General features: G+C 55.0%; 1 long non-coding RNA gene across 1 annotated transcript; it reads left to right on the plus strand.

Moving 5' to 3' along the window:
- Positions 1-3,149: 3,149 nt before the first annotated feature.
- Positions 3,150-5,069, plus strand: LOC143653251 (uncharacterized). The gene is made up of 3 exons (XR_013161195.1): positions 3,150-3,730; positions 4,334-4,463; positions 4,701-5,069. It is a non-coding gene; the product is annotated as an uncharacterized LOC143653251 (long non-coding RNA).
- Positions 5,070-5,349: the final 280 nt, after the last annotated feature.

The following is a 5,349-nucleotide window of genomic DNA, read 5'->3' on the forward strand; positions in this document are numbered from 1 at the left end:
CAAGCTCATCCAAGCAGATACCTGGGAGTAATTTCAGGGGTAGAGGCTGGGAGGGCAAAGCTGTCACTTGAAGTCCATATAACTTTTCACCCAAGCTGAGGATTGGACCAGATCCCAGGTGGGCTCAGGATCTTTTTGAGCCCTGAGTTTTACAGCAAGTGGGGGGGGGGGGGGCAGGCAAAGTCCCTGGCCCAGTTTCAGTCAAGTTGTATTGCTTTGATCAGTGTAAATGTTCACCAGGAAGCTATTTGGGGGGGTTGCTTTTTTAGGAAATACACAAAACAAAGAAAACAACAACAACCGCACCGTGGCAGTCTCTGTACCCTGGGTCTCCCTCACTTTCCCCTTGCACTCCAATTTCCTTCCCAACTCTCAGGCCTCGGAAGTACCAGCTTCCTGTTTTCTTCAGTTGTAAACTTGGGACATTTCTCATTTCTGTTGCTTTAGTTGACTATACATAAGACTGTCTTTTTAAAATCACCCCCACCCCCCCTTTTCCTTTTATACACTGAGTCCCTTGTGTGATTCTTGCCCTTCAAAGTGGCAACAACGGGTGTGCGCCTGAAATTCCAACTTCGTTTTCCCCGGGACTGCTAGCCCTTGCGCTCCGGCAGGAACTCCCGTCTGCAGTCTTATTTTAGCTTTTAATCAGTATTAAAAGCCGACTGCAGTTGAGACCATCTGATCTGTACGCGGTCCAAGCCACCGACAGCTTTCCCAGCTCGGGGTCGGGGAGGGAAGCGGCAGGCTCTGGGAGGACCTGAGTGAGGTGTGGTCGCGCCAGTCTGCGTCGGGCTTGGGCACCCGCTGCCCGAGCCCCCTCGCCTAGAACCCAGGACCGCGGGTGAAAGGCCTCGGCTGCTCTCCCAGACGCCTCAGTTGATTCATTTGTATTTTATGATATCAGCTTAGGGACCATTGGAGCTTCTACACTGCCTCTCTCAAAACCCAAACCACCAAAAGTGAGGAGAGGAGGCGGCCGCTGCGTCCAGAACATTGTCCCCGCTGTCCCCAGGCTATGGACAATTGGAAAACCGTTTTGCAAGGGGAACTCGCTGTCCCTCCTTACGAAGAGTTACTCACCCCCACCCCCCACAGCCCCACCTTTTCCCGGAGCCAAAATTGGACCCCAGGGTATTTGTTATAAAGACATGACTAGTCTCAATGACACAGCGGGTCTCAAAGTGGTTTCGATTAGGACTTTATAAAGCTAATTTATAAAGCATTAAAATGCTCTAATATGTACTTGCAGGGAGAATAAAGGCTCCCCCAAATATCTTTACACACACATACACACATTGTATGCATGTGCATATGTATATGTGTATATATATATACATATATATCCAGCACTGTATATAGCATGAAATATAACACAACGTATAATGAAACATTATATTTAAATAATATAATAAATAGTAATATAGTATCAGAACTATGTTAAATATAAGTTAAACAATATAAAATATGATGAAATTACACAGTGCATATTATATGTTAAAATAATACATAAACAATGCAAAGCAATAACACATACGGACCATATGTATTATAGGTTGTATATAGTAAACGGTACGTCCTCTGAAATATCCAAGGTGCTGGGGCTCGGCACAGCAATGCTGGGATTCAGTGCTGGCCGCCGTGAGAGGAAGGAGGGAAGTGCACACGTCCCCCGTCCCCGGCGACGAGCGCTGCCACACAGTCTCTGCCTCCTTCTAGCTCCCCACATGCCCGCATGCTTCCGGTTGGATGAAGTGATTCCAAAGGGCTAGATCCTTATCCGGGTAACAGAGTTAATTGATTATCGCTTAGAGGTCAGATCCCAACGTGGGAACGCGATTTTCCTAAATGAGACACGACTGCACCACCATCTCCACGTTCACTGCACGCCCTGCATGGCTGGCATTTGGTACCCGAGAGTAAACCCAAGTGTTCTGTTTCAGACATAAACAACTTCAAGTGCCACTTCCCAAAGTAAGCATTTAAAGGCAATTTGAAAATAAAAATGAATCTGTATATGCCCGACTTCAACATTCCAGGGGCGCTTTAATGCTGGGGTTAAAAAGGCTGTAAGCAGACCCGCGGACGGGCTGGAAGGAGACGATTAAAGCAAAGAAAAACACACAGAAATTTGATAATAACCGCGTAATCGCAAGTAATGCAGCTTAATAACAAATGTTGCTTGCTTTTACCGTTAAAAGCAGAACTACACTGCAGAAATTTACCCTAAAGAGTTACACCACGTAAAAGAAGGAAATATCTCAGGGGCGGATGATGGCTTATTGGCAGCTTAAAACCGTGTGTGGGAACGTTTATCTCCAAAGTTAATGCGAAACGGAACCTTAAAATCAATTGTTTAGATGTCTGTGTGTGCGTGTGCGTACGTGCGTGTGTATTAAATGAGAACCGTTTTCAATGGAAATGCTCAGAGTCCCTCCTTAGAGTGTCCTCACGACCCCCAGATCCTCTCTCTACCCCCAGTTTCGGGGTCTGAGGCCCCTGCGCGCGCCTCAGCGAGTGCCACACTCCGGGGGACCTTGCACAGCCCGAGCGCGCCCGGCCACGCGAGCTGCTTTTATTTGCAGTCCCTTTAACTCTGCATTTCTGCTTCTCTTCCCTTCGAGCGCCCTGCTGCGGAGTATCAGACAAGCCCTGTCGTCTGTGGGCTCTCACCTCAGAGTCAATATTATCTCAGATGGGCACAATAGACTGGAATGAAAAGCTAATATTGAACCAATGAGGTCCCTGCCCGCGCCGCGGCGATGCCACCCTTTGTTGCGCAGCCCCCGGCGAGCCGCTGGCGGCCGGACTAAACGGAGGTTGGCCGCGGTCGGGCCTCTCCAGGTCCTCCCTGCGGGCGGGAGGGGGACGCCGCCCCCCAGGCGAAGGCGTCGGAAGTTCAAGAGGGCTGCGGCCGCCTGCAGGTCCCCGGAGGGTCTCCTCGAACCCCGCTTGCCGCCTCCCCTCCAGCCGCGCCGGGCCGGCCGTGAAGCCTAGGGCATCGCGGGGCCGCGGAGGAGTTAGGGGGCAAGTTGGAGCCCCCAGATGCGGAGGGGACACGTGTAGGGAAACTAGGCCTGGTTGTCCAACCTTTGGCGCGAGGGACCCCAGAATTTGAGTGGGGAGGGGGTGGCGGGAGCGCGGCCCGGAACTTTAAAGGCTCTTTACCCCTCGCCCTGGGGGTGGGGCGGGTGCTAGTGAGAGGCAGCCGGGCCACCACCGCGACCGCCCGTAGTCAAAGACCTCCAGGGCCGCGGTCGGAGGGTGGCTGGCCCAGGACCCCGCGGGAGGCCAGAGTCTCTGTCGGTGGGCCGCCTCGGAAGCCAACACCCGCTGTCCGCCTCTGCTCCTCGGCTGGCTCGTCGCAGGCCGGGCAGCAAGTATGTAGGCGGAGGTGCTGGGTGAGGGGCCCTCGGGCCATCTCGTTGGCTGAGTCCGGAGCTCCTGCGGCGCCCCGGTTTTCCCTCCCGCCTAAAGGGAGGTTTCAGGGTCGTTTTGAGACACCCATTGGAGTGACTCCCGGGTGCGGGGGTCACGGAGACCCAGTAGCGGCCGCGCAGCACCGTGGCCTCGCTGCGCTCGCCCTGCCGGCTCAGTGGCCGTAGCAAAGCCACCGACAGCTCCTTAGTCCAGAATCAAGGGCTTGAGTTCACAGGAGGCTTTAGGATACCCCAGAAGAAGGAGGGGCAGGTCGCAGCCTGAGGCCTGAAAAAATGCCAGGAGGACAAAGGTGGGCTAGTGGGCAGGAGAAAAGCATCCGGGTTGCGCTACCTGGGGCGGCCTGGGTGACCCCGCCAGTTGCGGCGGCTCTTCGCTGCCCTTCCTGGTTGACTTAAGAGCAGGCATACGGCCCCGCCGGGTGGGGAGGAGAAACGGGGCCATCCCGGAGCTCCTCGGGAAATGACCTCTGCACCCACGGCCGGGAGGTGGGAGTACGCTGTTTTTCTTTGGGTAGCTTGGGTAACTTCTCTGAACCTCAGTTTTTCTAATCTGGAAAATGGGTATCGTGACTCCTTGCCTGTTTATAACAACAAATTTCAGGTTCACTGAGAATGTAAGTGTGAGAAAACATGCTTTTAAACGCTAACTCGGTGCAGGTGAGGGGAACTGTAAACATTTTTCATAATTGTCCCCTCATCCTCCCCAGGTTTCTGTAGCGTCCAGAAGTCTTCAGTTTCCTTCTTTCCTCAAATATCCCCCATCCCCTTTCTAAGCCCCAGCCCCTGGAGTCCAGAAAATAGGAAGGTACTGTTGAAAGATACGATTTGAGAGCGGTTCGTGGGGTGGCAGCGTTTCCGGGAGACACGTGGATTCGTATTTGTATTGTTCATAGGTGGCTTCCTCTCTGATGGCCCCAAGGCCCTTACATTCCCATGCAAGGAACAATACAAGGCCACAGGTGGCGGCGGAGAGCAGAGTGTCAAACAAAAAGATGCGGGAGAAGGCATCAGAGGGGTCAGAAGGTGAGCCCCGGGGGCGGTCCGTGCTGTCGTGGCCCGATAGAGCCACAGCTTTCAGGGAGGTTGGGTTTTGCTCCGACACCCCAATCCTCATGCCGGCCGGGGAGCACGCATTAGAGATAGAACTGCCTCTACCTTTGCCCCAGGCAGCGACCTGAGCAAGAACTTGCGGGTTTCCTAGTTCCGGTGTCTCTTATCTATGCGTCTGTCTGTCCTTCGCCTGTCCTTGCTTGATCTTAGACTTTCTCAGACAGCTGAGGAAGAAAGGCACCAGCCGCCCGCTTCGGTTGTTTCCTTGCTTTCAGCAGTGAGTCGGGACAGCGCGTAATTGCGTCGAGGTATTGACGAATTTCGACGTGAAGGAGGTAAGACGCGACAGTCGGGTCCTGCTCCTGTGCTCCACGGGTCGCTCCACCGCAGGGTGCGGAGTTCCTGGCTCCCGCCGACGTCTGGAGAAGGGCAGCGTCTGTCTCCCGCGGCCACCCGGGGCAGCGGAGGGTGCCACCAGAATGGAAACCTGTCGCGCCGCTTCCGGGCCGCGTCCACGAAATGCGGGTTTGCAGAGAACCTTGCACGGATCCCACGGCCTCACTTCGCGGGAGAAGCCGAGCGGCCCAAGACAGAGGGCATCCGCCGGCTCTCGGTGGAAGGCGTCGACCATCCCAGCCTCGCGGCGGCCGCCCTCATTGCGCTCCAACGCGCCGCGCGGGTGAGCAGTTGCCGCCTCCGCCAAAACCACCTGGACCCCCTGTCACCGGGCGTCCTCGATCGGCCGCGAGGGGGCGCGAAGCCGAGACGGTGACACTCGGCGACCCCCTCTCTTTAGCGATCACCCCAGGCAGGGCCCACTCAGGCGGTAACGGCCCATTCTCTCTGAGCCTCCGTGGTC

Source organism: Tamandua tetradactyla, chromosome 13, assembly GCF_023851605.1.
Source record: "Tamandua tetradactyla isolate mTamTet1 chromosome 13, mTamTet1.pri, whole genome shotgun sequence".
Classification (NCBI taxonomy): Eukaryota; Metazoa; Chordata; class Mammalia; order Pilosa; family Myrmecophagidae; genus Tamandua; species Tamandua tetradactyla.